Source organism: Ziziphus jujuba, chromosome 8 (genome assembly GCF_031755915.1).
Source record: "Ziziphus jujuba cultivar Dongzao chromosome 8, ASM3175591v1".
In the NCBI taxonomy this organism is placed as follows: domain Eukaryota; kingdom Viridiplantae; phylum Streptophyta; class Magnoliopsida; order Rosales; family Rhamnaceae; genus Ziziphus; species Ziziphus jujuba.
Window position 1 is genome coordinate 10,130,740 of NC_083386.1, and position 18,236 is coordinate 10,148,975.

Genomic DNA, 18,236 nt, shown 5'->3' on the forward strand with positions numbered 1-18,236 from the left:
ATAATTTAATATTTTAATTTAAAAAATTTAAATAATTATATAATTATTAATTATATAATATAAAAAGTATATGATTTAATTATTATTATTAAAATGAGTATTAAATTTTAAAATTAGTATTAAATTAAGATTTAATTAATATTGAATTAAGATTGATAAAAATTAAAAGTGATCAATTTCTTTTCTTTATACTTGTTCCTGAAGTAGGAAACGTTCCAGCTATTCCTAAATAGCTTCTTTCAAAAGGGCTTCTGCTTTCTCGGTAAATGTCTTGGTAGAAGCTATGATTTCTTGGAACTGAGGTTTATTCGTTTTTAAGTAAGTACGTAACTCAATGATCCCCATGTCCCTCCCATGTGGCGACGTGGGAGCGTAAAAAATGAAAGAGAGGGATGGGGTTCCTCCGCTTTTGGCATAGCAAGCCCCCAGCGCCCATGTTTGAATTGAAATTGAGATACTGATGCAAGTTCTTCCCTTCTGAATCAAATAGATTCATATCTGAAAGAGATTGACAATAAGTTCTTTCAAAATTGACTATTTGTCCCTCTGCTAGAAGTGTTCCAAAAATGTCTGCGATCGAGTAAATTCTTTGTTCGTTGAATTCAGTTTGACCTTTTCTATTGAATTGTTTTTTCTATTTTTTTACTTGAGAGAAAAAATTAAAAAAAAAAAAGGCTAAAAAAATTAAATATGAAAAGTTGTAATATTAAATTAAAGTTCAGTATATATATATATTTCTCTAGCTAGAAAGAACTCGTTATCAACTTTTGAACTAAAAATTAAAACCTCCCGCTTTGGAATTTAAAAAATTATATTGAAATTAAACATCATGTTGTTTATGGAAATCAAACAAATATTTTGGCATTCTACCCCAAAAGAAAAAAACAAAAAAAAAAGCCAAATATTTTGGCAACCTTCACAGAATATAACTGACATAAATGTTTTAAAAAAAACAATTAATTTGATCATATCAGGTCAATTCCCTCAAACATCGGTAAAAATAACATTAAAATGGCTCAAAATGCCTAGCGTCAAATTGAATCAATGTTGAAAATTCATGGAAATATCTTAAGAATTATCCTCTTTTCTTCGATTTCTTAGCTGAAAATTCATTGTTGGTTAGAAAAGACAAATGAAAAACAAAAACAAACAACCAATCCAACTCTGTTAATTGGACCATAACCTGCTTCCTCTTCAATCCAATTACATCATATTTTTACTTCTTATCAGCAACGGAAAAATAATGCACATGAAAGATTCTTGTATGGGTTATAAGTAACAATTACACGTTTGTACGAACATGACAATGTTTCTGTTCAATCAAGACAACAAATGCAACCACATTTTGGTGAAATTATTCCTCATTTATACTAACAAAATCATTGATTTATAGCTCTACATTCATATTGAGATGTCAACCATAGTATCTCTTGATAGGAACCTACCATGCAACAAGCAACGATGGCATTCATTCATTAAATATCATATTTACAGCCAATCATGGTAGGCAGCAACCCACTCAAATTTTCCGAAAAGCTCCACAAACATAGATGTTGTCCTTGCAGGTACATTGAAACATCCCATGGAAGTTTCACCTGTAGAACTCTTGACTACGTGATCAGGTGACATCAACTGCACCAAATCTCACATCATAAAAGCTATTGGTACTCAGCTGTGTGAAACAGAATAATTCAGGCAGACAAAATATTTTAGCAGCGTTTAAAGATTAGATATCTTAGGAAAGTTTTTCAAATCAGCATGTTATCTAGGAACTTTGATTGTTAGAAACTTTTATATAAGATTTATATTGATTTCACAATGACATTCATAATTTATTTTATGGTTGCATGGTGCTGTTTATTTATGTTTTAGATTTATATTATACGAAAGACTAGGAATGTAATATTTTTGGAATACTATAAAAACCTATGACTACAAGCATATATATATATATATGTCTCTGTTTCCAAAAACAAAATAGATATATGTCTCTATTTGTGTGTTTATGTATGTTGGATGCATAATATGTTCATAAAACAAGCCTATGTTTTGACAAGAAGAATTTAAAACCACAATTCTGCAAACTAAAAGTTCATACTACAATTGAATTCCAAGTCACACTCCACCCCAAAAGCAGACTCCCAAATACTCAAGAAACCAAAAAAGTGATTTGCCTGTATAGGATGCAGTTGGAGAGTTCTAGCCCTCAATGCAGGACTCAAAAAAGAAATCTCACTTGGACATGAATTGATGATCACAACAATGTATGAACATCTGTGACGGACAGGGTTAACAATACTACTGTTTGTACTGTATCAGCATCAAACAAAAGCGTAGAATTTAGTTTTACTCACATTGGATCCAGTTGGGATAACCCCAGCACACCATCATGGCCATCTTCAATGCTCATTGCTATGACTCCAGGGACCAACAAAGAACCAGCATTGAGAAAATGTACCCATTTCTAACAATAAAAGATATATCGTGTCCCTGCCTTTGGAGGTAAGCCCTAATCTCTTCTATTTTTAAAATGATTTCTCAATTACCATTCTGATGTTGAATTCAATTAGGAATAAATTAGACCATATTTTAAGCATAGTAGTAAATTTAAATAAACATAAAAGGAGGAAAAAAGAGAATCAAAAACAATAATAAAATATAAAAAAAAAATGGTAGAGTTGTCCAAAAAAGTTTCTTGAAAGAGAAGAAAAAGAAAAAACATTAAAAAACAAAACGGGAAAGAAACATAAATAAGAAAGCACAGAGTGGGAGAACCAAGGGTTTCAGCACTAACACAAGATTATTCTTTTGGTAATTTAACCCTTAATTTCTACTAGTTTATGCTTTTAAGTTAGATGGTGATTTAGCAATGCCAATGAATTAGCAATCTTATGGTAAAATTACAAATGCCCACGATAATTCTAACAAACAAGCTAGGGAGATTTATAAAAATATGTAATGTAGGGCATTTCAACACCAAAACATGAACAAGCGTTATGTTTCAGAATCTCAACATGCTTGGACACACCACTTCAGCATTTTAATGACAAGAAATTAAAGGTTTCCCCCTACTCCTTTTCTACCAGTAATCAGAACATCTAATTCTGATTTAACATGACATAATTCCTCAACCTGTATACTAGAATAGCTATTACTAGATTTGGAACGCATTCCTAACCCCTGCACTCTTATTTGCAGGAATAACAGCTAAAAACAATATATCCAAATTGACAATTTAATGACTGAAAACTAAGATTTCCCTGTATATGAACACTTGGCATCAAGCTCTCTCCCTTGGGTAGTCCAAAATATTATTGACCATGAGTATACCACGTTCAGAATAAATATAAACAAGCTTGTCAACTGTAACAATGAAGTTTTTCCTTATCACTTATGATGATACCCCTTTCCTTGTTGAACTCAATTTGAAAATGGTAAAATAATTATGTAAACACTGTTATCACTTCGAGAAACATTGGTATTGAAGATCTTGAAAATTAAATTATGTTCCTCGCCTGGATGGCATTCGCCGTCTTCAAGAGGAAAAGAGGTGAAGAGTACTCAATAGGCAACAAATTTGAGAAATTTTCCACAGCGGCAAGGATGTGACTTTTCTGAGGTTTGAATGATGGATCAGCAAATTTAGGTTGAATTCTAACGAAGTAAAGCACAAGATAATCAATCAACATGATATACATCAGACTAGCAATTTCCTATAAGAGAAAAATCAAAATAAAGATTCCAACGAGCTTCAAATAATGACTATGAAAATAAAGGAGAGCAGTTACAGCGGCCAGTTCTTCTCATCCACTCTCCTGGAGGAAGTCCAAATCCCCAATTGTTGGAATGGTAAGTAAGATCAAGCCTTGTAAATTCAGACATAGCATTAAATTCTCGGTAGATGGATTATGTACAGGTTGTCGTAATTCCTCAATTAGAAAACAAAAAAGAAATAGATAAAATAGGATTGAAATACCCATTTTAGTCAAGTGAACACCGATAAGCCTATAGCCAACTTAAATGTTTAAGGCCGTACAACGAAAGTAAAAATATTAGTCTACCTGTTGAACCAATCACCAGAGTTATACAAATCACAATCAAGTGATTTTGAGCGTAGCATCTCATCACCAGAATAGAAAAACAGTATTCCCTGGAGCGAGAATTGTTTAGATACTGGTTAACTCTGTGTCAGCCTATAACTTATGCACAGTTACACACAAACCCAAACACGCATGCACACATATCAAAAAATGAATTATTTCCATACTAATTTAAGATAATTATAAATAATGCTAACAAATTGATTGTTACTGGACTCAGAAAATTATGTTATCCGGACAGAGGTAAGCGAATAATTTTGAATACATATTACTAATTTATACTACATGGAATAAGAGTTTGACATTATGCAGTCCCAAAGAATGCATATTGAAGTAACCTGAGGTCTCGAACCACATTTGTATGGAGTTGGATGAAACAAAATATTCTACAGTGTCCATTCAATAATTTAAGTCTAGTTAGTTGTGTTACCTTTTTTATGGTCTTATATTAACTAAGATAATTGAACTGCCGAGTTTAAAGGGTGAACTTGTAATGCCAGGTAATTTTCCTAGTCCGATGCTGCAAAATACTTCACTATGCGCATAGTTGCTTAAGGTTTCTTCTGTTTTATCAGAAGCATATTTTATCAAAGTTTGCCCAATCATGCACTTGAGATAAGGATTCTCTTCTTACTAATCAATGAGATTAAAAGACATTCATCTGCTATGTAATTACACTCACTATACTATAGCTCCCAATTACATTTACTTTAAATGCTAATGGAAAAGAATATAAGACATGAAGAGAAAGCAAAAAGGAAAAGAAAATGCACATAGAAAGCCAAATTTTATGCTAATGATGCTCAATTGTAGTAACGAACCTCATTACAACTTCAATTTTAATTTATGGATGCATTATTCATTAGCCCATAATGGTGTTGGCAATCAGCTAACATTCAGTTTGATCAAAGATATTGTAAAAAAGGAAAAGAAAATATTTCCCTCAATAGCACCATAGTAATAAGCTTCATTACAGCTTCATCATAAAAAATATAATATGTTTACATATTAATTGTTAAGAGAAAAAAGATGTTGGCAGTTAGCTACATATTAACAGATTTAATCATAGGAAAATAACATTTAACAGATTCTGCAAGAACATTTAACAGAAGCATATTTAACTTAAAAGATAAGATGATTTTATTTAAAGATAACCACGACATGATTGTGGGCACTGATGATACATTTATAAACAAGATGCAGACAATTTTGGGATCATCTCTGGTCCTTTACATCTTACGGGCTTCAACTTCAAAAGAGTTTAGGGATTTACATTTAATTTCAATTGGTCAACATAGTAAATGTTTTCTAAAATTATACTTGCTCTTTGATCCTCTCTTCTTCTTCTTCTTCTTTTTTTTTTTTTTTTTCCCTAGATAGAGGATTAAACATTCCATTCGAAGAGCTGTATTTACTTGATTTTATCCTGATTTTATTTTAAAAACTGAACTTTCTTATAAAAGAAAATTATAAAACAACAAACGAAATTAACAGGCTCTGAAAAGAAAGCTATACAATTAAAAGAATCAAATTACAAGGTACATCATTATTTCTATTTATTTTATAGGGTAAAGATAGCCTTACATTTTCATTACAAACTCCAAACAGATATTAATAAGGTTCTTTCAACTAACACCTTGAATGTGATAAAATATATGCATTTTATATTTCATTGGCATAGACTTGCTTTCTAACATGGTCATGGAAATAATGAAGTACCTCCCAATTCCAGTCCCAGGAAGACTGAACTGTGATGCATTCACCCCGCGTCCATTCTTTGCAACTTCACCAAAATCCCATCCTTCAACATATCTTCCAAAAATTATATGTATTTAAAAATTATATGTAGAGAAAGAAAACTAAAGTCCCAAACTGTTACTGGATAAAAATGAAAATCGCATAAATCATCAACTTAAATGTAGACATTTGAACCATCAACACCATCCCACTCTGTTGTTAGGCTACTGAGCACATCTTTTGCTCTCATCTATAGACATATTATTATCAACTGCTTAGCTGTTTTGTATTTACGATCACACCATGCTAACTTGGTCAGAGTTTCTTATCATTGCTCTTTTCATTATGTGACCCATAAGATCAAAACGGAACCCATCAACCTGACAAAAAAGTCATAAAACTGATTGAAAATGGTTTCTGGAAACCCTAACTTGAGTAGAGGGGGGGGGGGGGGGGGGGGGGGGGAGAGCAGAGAGAAGCTTTTGCTAAAGTATGCCGTAGCTGTTTTCACCATCTTACAGTCTAAACAACAACCTTATAGTCAACTGTCCAGTGCAAAAGATCATCAATAATTAAATGCTCGACCATAAAATGCCCAGTGGCAGTGTTATTCACACATGTGCCATTCTCAATAAAACCATCAGTGTTTGTTCTCAAGTAGTAGCCTGGAACAATCTGCCTGGGACAAGAGAAGAGTGGGCAAACTTTTCAGGAATAACAAATTATGAGTTAACAATAGGTAGATACACAAAATTAATAATATAACAGATCATAACCTTGTTGAGAACAGAATTTTTATCGAAGGGCGCACTTCCATGCAAATGCCTATAGACAAAATCCAATACAACACGGAGGCCAATATGATGAAGTGCCTGAACCAATACATATATCTTTATATTAAATAAAACTATAAGCAGGCAACTAAGATGGGGGACCAGGGGATAGACAAGGGGCCCTTAAACATGAAAACAGGAAATGGGTAAATGGGTAAATGGAAAATTATCTCTTAAAGGACAGTAAAACATTGAAAGCAGTGCTTTAAAAGAAAAAAAATCTGAAGCACCACTCAAAAGACATACCAAAACTAATTTTTCTTTATGTTTAACATTCTAAGCTAAACAAATAATAAGAAAGAAATGTAAGATTAGACACAAGTTCTTTAGCACTGTCTTTGCAATAAAGGCTATCAAATTGTCAACAGTTTGATTCACTTACTAAAAGATTAAGCTTTTGTAAATAATGGTACCATAATCTTCTTGTCTGATGACCAAAGAAAAGTCTACCTGTCTAGTCTTTTGATCAGTCCTCCTAACCCCATTTCTAATAATTAATTGTTCTGCACATGTAAGAGACATTTTTCGTCTCGCTCATTGAAGGGGAGTTTTAAGAGAATATAAATATATAAATGACCCACCTCCCAGCAGCTTAAAGCTTTTGGGAAAAGTTGTAATTTAAAGTTACCGGCTGGGACTCAAATCGAGTGTTAACATGTCTACTGCTACTACTACTACTATTGTTAACTTCATATGCATAATTGGGCTTCATTCGCATAATTGGCTTCATTCCAATTAGTTTAAGCCTTTTAGGAAAATTGATAACTAAATAAAGACAAAATATCAAACCTGGACCAGCTTTCTAATTATACTGCAGGAACCATTTGGGATACCGCCATAGCATCCTTTAGGGACACCCAGGAGAACAGGATTGAACCTTCATAAGAGTGATAAAAAGATCATAAGAGACAGATTAAACTGAAATAGCTACCAATGGCAGAAAGGTTTAGCATACCCCGGCTGTCCCCGTCATTATTTTGGATAGCTGTAATTAGAGCTTATTGTTGAGCTGAATCTGGAGGAAATTGTTTAAGCATCTTGCTATCTGCTCTACAATTTCCACATCTTACATATGAGCAATGTAGGCACTTTTGGTTTCTCAATAAAAAGGTACTAGAGTATTGAAATTGAACCTCTACTACAAATAACAGCAAAACAAAGTTCAGGGAAAGATAAAAGATTTTCAGATTTATTTATTTTTTATTTTATTTATTTATTTTTTTTGGTCAACGGAGTTTAAGATTGATATTGAATTTTTATGCTCTTATTGATGAAACAAATTAATTTTTTTCATTAATTCAGAAAAAGCAAACTTGACTTAAGTAAGACAATTTTAAAACGACAAAATGGAGAAAAACTTCTAGGCTAGTGGCTACTACCAAACACATTTTATATGTTTATGAAAGTTATTAAGAGATGAAAATACAAAGAACAAAAACAATATAGATGAGCTTTACATATACTCTAGATGCTATTGACAAAAAGTGACAATTGATCACCTCTGTCAAAATGATTTATGCTTAGAGCATGAGAAGAATGCCCTGTGCACAATATGAGTCTTGACTCTTGAGACATGAGACATGCACCTTGGAATACACCAAGGTTTATCCCATAAATATCTTTAGGAGAAAACCTCATTTCCATTAAGCATGATGATCCAAAATGTCAATAAAAAGCTCAACATCTTTGGAAAAGTACCAATGAATACAAGTTAGTCCAGATGATGCACCGCATTCTTTTTTCTTTTTCCTGGTAAAAGTACTAATTTCAATATTTGAAAAACTTATCACCTAACCAACAAGTTAGGTGAGATGTTAATGTAGTTCTCTTATCTTCATTTTCTACCAAGTATGTCAAATGAAGAACAACCCAATATTATAGTTATTTAATATACTATTTGAACTTTGCTCATAATATCAATACTACCATGATAGTACAAATTAAACCACAGTTTTCAATCATGTATAATTTATTTTTTTGACAAGATGAGAAACAACCAGTATTATAGTTATTTAACATAATATTGAACACTGCTGATGATGTTGATACTACCCTGACAGGAGAACTTAAATAAAAATGTTGGCACAACATGATTTACATGCTTTCATGAGAAGAGCTAGCAATAATGAGTACCATAGTTACTGGTCATCAAAGAAATTAAAATGATTTAACAAAAATTAAAGAGAAATTACAAAATTATATTATACAACTGTGTATCCCCGAATTTTTGTATTTCAACTAATAATTGTAGTGGTTTCATTTCACACCCAAGTAACAAAAATAATAATAATAATAAACTTCTTTTGGTTAGTTCCTCTTGATGCTCTGGTTTATAGACAACATGAGGTACTATCAAAAACAGAAGTAAATAGATTGAAAAAAATTTCACTTTGCATCAACATATTTGTGTGTGTGTGTGTGTATCTACCTATATATATATCTTATAAAATATTGTTAGCAAAAATTCCATAGTATCCTCTAAATTTAATTTGAAATTTTAGGCCCAAGTTCTAACAAAATTTAGATTTGCGAACATAATAAATGCTAATTTTATAGGGAAATATAGAATATAGCTAGAAATACTTTTTAAGCTATATCCACAATCCAAGGACAGAGATTGATATTCAAAACCTAATTCTGAAATATCAATTATGACAGGGATGAAGATGAATTGCACGATAAAGATCGGATTTCTGATTTTAGACTTTGTTAGTCACATAAAAGAATATGTGATATCTCTTCTTTACTTTTAAGTCACCATCTAACAAGCTGATTCTATGGCATGTAATACCAGATTTAAGATGATATACACAAAAAATTTATATATTGTGAAATGTCCAGTTTTATTTAATACACTGATTCCATGACATTGACAGTGTTATAAAATACATCCATTTAGTTATTCCTCAAGAATAGCTTCGATAAGTTCCTTTCTTCTTCTTTTTTCTCCTTAAGAGTGAAATTATTTATAAGCATATGCAGTTAAAAGAGCAGCTCTTAAAATTCGCATTTTTATTTGAAGAAGATATGACTAATGGTATATGAAATAATGCATAGTGTTCTCCATAAATCAGCTGCATGCATTTCATCCTGATTTAATGTATATGATAAATTAGTGTGTCCATATTAATCGTAATTAGCTTCTGATCATCCCTCAAATTTAGCTTCCAACTTAATAATTTTTGTAATTATATCAATAGGTGAAATCTCTTTTCAAAGCTTCAGAGCATTTTATTTTATTTTCTTTTTTCTGCCACTGGGGGAATCAGGAGAGAGAACTAAAAACCAAACATGAGAAACAAAATGTTCTAACCTACACACTTCCAGTTCTTTTTCTTATCATCTACACCACCAATTTGGAAGATTGGCAGCAGATGGATGTGCGTTATGCTAGCATTTGCTAATTTCTCTGGATGGCATACACCAGCTGAATCCTTCAAGCAGTGCATGCTTACTGTTTAGATATATAGTTCCAAAGGATTTTTTCAGCATATTTATTCTATAACACCCCATGCAACTGAATCATGAAAACGATCACAAATGAAGCCCGGTGCACTAAGTTATTATTAGTCCCTTAATTCATGTTTCAAGTAAGTAGAATGGAAATAAATTTGCAAAATCTATGGCATTTGTGTATGAAGTATAAAATAATTTCAAAATTTCCTGCACATGGTGAAGAGGACCTGCTAAAATTTTAACCCAATATTTGCACCAGTCCTTAGCCTCAGTATATCTAACGGTGCTAACCTTCTTATGTTGGTTTTTATAAGTTAGGCTCTTGGTAGGATTAGAATTCCCTAGGTTTTGATTATACAGGTCTAAGTACACAATACTTTATCCAACTTTGCTTTACAAGTGGTTTAAATAAATGCTTCAGCCTAAGAGTTATGCCTGGGCGTGATTAATCATGTAAGCCACTTTTAAACCTCACACATGAAAGGTTATAGGCTTCTTGCATTTTTACCAATCTCGTTCAACACAATTAAGCATTACTTGTTCAATTTTAATTATGCAATTCTATCAATCTAACTCATAGCATGTATATTATTCATTTGAGACATTAATCAAATCAAAGCATTCAAGTCAAGAACTCATGTGTTCTTGCAAATAATACTCAAAACAAACATGCATGAATTACAACCATTCAACCATGAAGAACCAAATTAGAATGGTTTGGCTCTACCAAACATGCATCCACTATATCTACCTTGTTGAGATGTGTCTTAACTTCCAAAGCTTGATATGCATTGTTACCATTGTTTTCTATCAGCTTACACTCTTAGAATGATTGTTAGCATGAATTCATATTGGAGCAGGATTGTCAAAAGTTATCATGTGCTTGAATCTTAGAAATCTATTTTTCTGTTTAAAAGTGCACATGCAAGGCCAACATCTGAATCAATACGCAAGGGGAAGAACTCATGTTTATTAGTGCATGCAATGCCGGAGCAGGAAATAGAAAGAGAAGAAAATGAGAATGAGAAAAGAAAGACACCAGAGAGGGAGAAATGGAAAGAAAACTAGGGGCAGAAAACCTGTTTAATGTCATAAACGAATCAAGTTGTCTTCCTTGATGCAATTATTCGGATCACTTATATTATTGTCAGTTCCAAACCAATATGGAAGCTAAACCAACTAGAATAAAAAATAAATAAATAAATAAGTGCAACCTAATAAAAATCCCCAAGATAATAAAATCATAATTCATAAGATGGATAATAAACTTAAGCATAAACATCAAAGAAGCTTTTCTTGATTATGCATTAATTTGTTAGTGATTCTGTCCGATCTGACAAGATACCAATCAGATAATTAAGCTTTGATACCATGTTACAAATTATCCCAGATGCTAAGTTTAGAAAATTGCCATGGTACTGTGTACCAAGATATAGAACACAGACTAAAATGCAGAATAAGCTAACCAATGAAGAAAGAAACAAAGACAAGGTATTTATCAATACCATATTCATCTAGAATTATGCAAAGAAGACTCATAAGATAGGAAGAAGGAAATAAGTTCATATTCTATAGCAAACAAATTTATCACTCAGATCAAGAAGAACAAAAATTACCTGCAAAGTGAAGGCCAGATAACCACCACAAGATTTGGCCTCCACAGTGTGGTGACCGGCACTGCAGAGGCAATGTAGCATACAAGAGAAAACAAAAACACATAGAACTCAACATATAGCCAAAACAAATAATCAAATCAAGAAAATCACAGTAATACTCGAAACTTGCTTTCCCTTCTCAGAATATAGGCTGAAATTAATTTCAAGACAATTTTGTATAAAAGAGACATTTTGTATCTCGTTGGATACTAACATCAATCCTTTACACCAGAGTCTTAACGCAGCAGTAGAACATAAATAAAATCAGAAAGAAAAGAAAGAACAGAAATAAAAATAAAACAAATTTAAATAAAATGTAATTAAGCTGGTTTGGTAGTGATAACTAAGAACATGTGTGCTGGAACTCTTTCTAGTCCAAGGCTCTAGAGCTCTTTAACAACTACGTCAAATTCCCTACGATGTTTTAACCTCAACTCTTCAATTTATTTTGATAAATTGAAGATAAGTCATTATTAAATCTAAAAGCAGAGTAAGGCCTGAGTTATTACCTGAAATCCATTATTTGCTACTCATATATACTTATGTCCGAGAAAGAAAGTAAAGCAGGTTTCTTATCTGCCAATTTATCCCAGCCTTCAGGCTTTAAAGTATCAGAAGCATAAATAATTGTTGACGATAGAAACACCTTAGCTATGTTTGGATAACTGTGGGGCCACTAGCATATGGATCATTTGCATAGCATTTTTCAATTTTCTGGGTGCTAAGATGGTAGACAGAAACCTCATACACATAATAGCAGCTTTCCCAACCTTTTGGTCCTTCAGTACTCCAAACACCATTATACTCAAGCCAGACATTTTCTGGGGGATTATCTGCGACCCATCTTTATAAAGACAAGCCCATACTTCCTGTTCAATGCAGAAATTAGTTGACAACCAAATGCACAGGAATATCAAGGATATATAAACTGTTAAAGTAAGAAAAGAAAGATCAAGTTACAATATATAAATAATAAATGTTATTAGTGGATATGATATACTTGAGCAGTAGGTGCCCAAAGGAAAAGTGAGCAGCTTTGTTTGAGTAAAGTGCACCAAGGGGGCCACTATACGAGAACAATTAATCCAACATACCAAGCAACTGCAGACCAGTAACTTTACAGCATTTTCCATCAGCTGTAACACAAAGAGGAATAAATCATTGCCTGCTAAAGACAAGACACAAAAAGTTCATCCAGGACATCTGGAATTCAAAATTATAAGGTTGTCATGAGAAAAAGGGAACCATACTTGTGATAAAAGACGACCTTATATATTTCAACAGAGCATTAACCGTATATCTTCCAAAAGAGCATTATTCGAAAATCAATAATAAAGAAACAGCTGCAAAATATGCTTACGACAGAAAATTGCAACTGCTAATTGGCACTTGAGTAGAGGTTTGAAATCCAAACCAGGAGGCAATCTGAAAGCTCGGTAATCCCTAATATGAGGAAACTTTTCTATCACCTAGGAACATTAACTTTCAACCAATGAGTAAACTTGAACAAAATTTAATTTAAACACATCAATAGGTCAATCATGTACAACAGAACCCAAAGTAAATAATAACCATAACTGACATAACTCCAATAAATTAAAAATTATCCCTACAAATAAACCATAGGTGTCACTTTTGCTGGAAGCCCGTAATTATCCTCTTCAAGCTTAACTTTCACATCCTGACCTGTTAGCAGTTATTCCACATTTAATTAAATGAACTTAACCACCATGTTTAGAACAAAAACTCTCGGCAAAGTTCAAACCTTCAATACCATAATCTAAAAATGACAAAGCAGCGCCTTTACTAGCAAATAAATAGCAGCAATCATTTCCAACATCCACATTCCATGAAATAACGGATTCAATGACCCAGTATGCTCTTGAATACAACAAGCCGTCCCGGAACCGATACATATAAGACGCTAATCAATTACCAATACATATATCAATTAAAATACCACAAAACTCTGTAATTCAGAAATTAATTTTGAGCAGGATATTAGAGAAGAGAACGGGGGAACCTGAGAGATTGAAAGGGATGCCCGGGAGGACATGGAGAAGGGAGAGCAACAGCGAATGGGATGTGTTGGGAAAGCAAGAGAGTGAAGGCGTTTCACTTTGGAGATAAAACGACGTCGTTGTGAAGGAGAAGAAGAAGAAGAAGAAGGATATAAGAGAGTGGGTCGTGGTGGAGGACCAAAGTGACCGTTGGAGGTTGGAGGTTGTAGAAGGATTTGACGATGAAATGTGGAGTGCAGAGGAACCGACAAGAGACATTGCCCACCACATTGGGGTGTTTGGCAACTGAGAATCCCTCAACTCTCGCACTCTCTTTACACTTTTCCTTGCTAGTTTCTTTCCAATGGTTTAGCTAAATTAAAATAAATAAATAAATTCTTGTAATAATGAAAAATCTGTTTTGCTTTCAATTTTAATGAGCCATTCTTCAACCAAAAAATAATAATAATAATAATAATAATAATGAGCCCTAATTTGGACCATCTAATTTTTATTATTTTTTTTCCAATTTAAGATTTTCAATTTTAATTTGACTCTCAACGTTATAGGCAATATTTTAATTCCAAAATTGAAATTATAGCTCAGTTTAAATTTTTAAATTTTATTTAATCTCGCCTTGACAAGTTTAAGAAAAATAAATTAACTTAAAAATTTTAAAAATTATAGATAAAAAGATATGGTTTTTGTTTTATTTGGAAGATATAAAAATAATAAAAAAGATGAGGTTGACTGTTATATAGCATAGCGTAGAGACTTTAATCAGAATAAATTACTTTGAAAAAAAAAGGAAAAAAACATACATTTCAACTTTGTTGGCACATACTTGAAGATCCCACCTCAAGCACGCACGCACAAATAAGGTTAATAAGAAAAATAAATAGAAAAAATGTTCAACAGGGGCAACAAAGACCCTGATACAAACTTCCCTTGTCCTGAAACAACATTCCTCGGCCTCATTAAAACCAGAAAGAATAGAAACTCCAGCAGGGAAAACTTCCAACAACTACTACGAGATTAAAAAACCACAAAAAAGGAAACATAAAAAATAATCCACATACAAAAGACAATAAGAAACCCCATAAACTATTTATTACAAAAACGGAATGAAGGATCCCCCAATAAATTATCCCAAATGCGATGCATCACAAAAATCAGGTAAATAGCATTCCCTTCTCTGAAAATGTGAGTAACTTTACAGGTATAAAGACTTTGATAAAAATAATAATAATAATTATACAGGTTAAAAATTACATGTATTCACATTACAACAATAAAATCTCAATTAAAAAAAAATTAAAATACATGGGGTGTGTGTGTGTGTGTGTGTGTGTGTGTGTGTGTGTGTGTGTGTGTGTGTGTGTGTATGTGTATCATTTTTTTTGCTTTTCTTTGTGTGGAACAAAGCATATAAAATAAATTTCACTTGTATGGAAGACAAGATGCGGAAGCGGAAGAGACATCCTAATTAGAAGATATCGAAATTAACTCAGAAACAGTCTACAACGTGCTCAACAACTAAAGATGACAGCTCAGCTCAACTAAAGAGCTTGCCAGCACAGCTCAACAACATGCTGTTTATACATTACATACACGTGTGGAAGCTATGGAGAAGATGACAGCTCAGCTTAACTGAAGAAGTTGCCAGCTCAGCTCAACAGCTTCTTGTTTTTATTACTTACACGTATTTCTTGTTTTCCTGTATAAAGCAGTTATAACAGATTTGTATAAATAGTTAGTTAAGAAGCTTATAATGTAAGCAATTTTACAGAAATTAGTACAACAGAAGAATTTTCTCTCAATTTCTCTCATTTTCTCTCGAACTTTCTCTTCTTTTCTCTTAGGTTCTTAAAGTTTTCGTAGTCTTCTCTCAAATTCTTGGTTCAAGAACTGCAACAAGGCTCAAAGTCACCTATATCATGCAAATTTATGTTTTTGATGGAGAGGGGATTAATGGCTACATCACCAACCGAAAAGATGATGTGATAAGCTCCGGGGCAAGCACAATGGCTTTGAAGACGCAATTGAGTTAAGGAGGTAGATCAACTACGCATTATGTCCATAGTTGGTATGGGCGGTTCAGGTAGATATTAAATTTTAAATTGACAAGTATTCATAGATACATTAGTGGCTCTGCTTTTTCCAGGAATATGGCATGGTACAAAAAGTGCAATGAAACGAGCATATACAAAGAGCATTAATCCAATAGTAAATCCTACGTTTAAATCTAACATTTTGTACGAAAGAAAATTTTTAATGCAAGGAGTAGAGTTTGTTTCTTTTGCATTTTTTATTAGTTTATAATGTAGAAAATTTTATCCATATAGAAAACCATAGTTAGCCAACATAACAGAAATATGATACAATGCACTAGCATTTTCCTTTCGTTTTAACAATTAAATTTGAAAGATTATGTAAACTAAAAGTTCATCAATATAATTGAATTGCAAGTTACTCCATCACCAAAGAAAACTTCCAACACGGACAATTTTACATCAGCAAATTTTTTTTGAAAAAATAAAAGGGTTATTTAGCTTTATGGATGTAGTTGCAGAGTTTAGCCCTCAATGTAGGGTACAAAAATGAAACCCTCATTTGGACTTGGGTTGATGAAAGCAACAACATGTGAGTAGCTGTCAAGAAGAAAACTACTTTTTGCACATTTTCAATGCTCGTGACCATGTCTATTGAAGAACACTTGTATGTGTCTGTGTACGTATAGTGAAATTATTTCCATGGAGCCAGAAATTATTTAGACACCGGTTCACTGTGTGTCTTTCTACGTATGCATGTACACAGACGCAAGAGCTCATGCACAGTCACAACAAACCCAAACATGCGCATATAAAAAGTCAACAAATGAATTATACATACCCAAACTTGCATATAAAAAAAATCAACAAATGTATTATACATTAGTATACTAATTTAAGATGATCACAAACAATACTAACCAGTTGAACGCTACTGGAATCAGAAAGTTATTTTACTCACACAGAGGTAAGCAAATAATTTTGAACACAAAACTTATACTAAATTGAATAAGAATTTGATATTCTGCAATGTCCATCCAATGATGCAAGTTTCCTATTACCTTGTTCCTTTTTTTTTTTTTTTTTTTTTTTTTGTGGTTTTGTTTTTTTTGAGTCATCGATAAGCTAAAATAATTTAACAGGCTAGTTGGGCTAAGGATGAACTTTTCCAATCCAATGCTACAAAAATATTCTACTACGTCACTTTGTGTGCGGTTACATAAAGGTTTCTTCCATTTTACATGTAAGAGCTAGTACAAAAGGACTATTCAAAATCAAAGATATCTAATAGATAAAATAACACTCCATCAGAAGCATATTCCATCATGTATAAGAGTTTCTCTATTTGCTAATCCATCTACTATGTCAGTACACTCCCTATAGCTATGGATAACATTTACTTTAAATGCTAACAGAGCAGCATCTGCGATCAAACACAAAAAGAATATAAAACATAGAGAAAGAAGAAGAAAATGAAAAATGAAAGGTGCCATTTCATCATATACTGAAACAGAAAGTTAAACCTGAGACAACGCAGTTGTACTTGTTGCCATATGATTTATCCTGCATCTTTCATCCAAAGAAATTCCAGTTGGAGTCTGCAAAGTAAAGGACGTGGTCAGACAACAAGTTGAAGTTGAAACATTCGTTAAATATCTTACATAAACTGATCTTAATGGTAGTTTTGATAATCTACTTAGACAGATAACAGAAATTAGTAACAAAACATAGTAGTTTCCAGGGAAATTGGGATTTATGTAGTAGTAGTATTGTTTGATGTAGAGTTCAAACTTTAATTGACAAGTATTCAAAGCTTCTTGGGTGCATCTGCTTTTTCCAGGAATGTATTAGCAATATTATAGGAGTTAGGAACAAAATATGCAAGCAAACAAAGCACATATATAAAGTGATAGCCCACTTGAGGGTTGAGGATAAAGAAAATGAAAATTTTATATGAAAGGAACAAACCTGCTTTCTCTTGCATTTTTTTTTTATTAGTTTTGAAAGAAAATTTAGAAGTTGATCAAAGAACGAGAAAAGGAAGGAAGATAAATCCATAACTAAACATAATTAGCCAAGAGGATACCCTTCGGTAAAGACATCTGGGCTCTGCTACTTCGATAAGTACAAATACCCTTCTTCATCCCAAAGAGTCAGCCTTGCAACCAATCACTATACGCTTCAATGGACTTCCATATATACATATTGATCTGTTTGTGCTACTAGAATTTTTTTTCTTTTTTTTCTTTTTTTTCTTTTTTTTAAATTTCTGGTCAACAACCAAAATCATATTGTGTTATGAAGGGAATAATCTTGTAAATAAAAATTGTAGGAAAAAAAAAAATCAAAGTGTAAATGTACCAAAGAAAAAACAAAAAAGGGGGGGAAAAAAAAACTAATAAAG

At 32.5% G+C, this 18,236-nt stretch overlaps 1 pseudogene; it reads right to left on the reverse strand.

Annotated features, from left to right (window-relative positions):
* Window positions 1-1,193: 1,193 nt before the first annotated feature.
* Window positions 1,194-17,932, reverse strand: LOC112491059 (pullulanase 1, chloroplastic-like; annotated as a pseudogene).
* Between the last annotated feature and the right edge of the window lie 304 nt (window positions 17,933-18,236).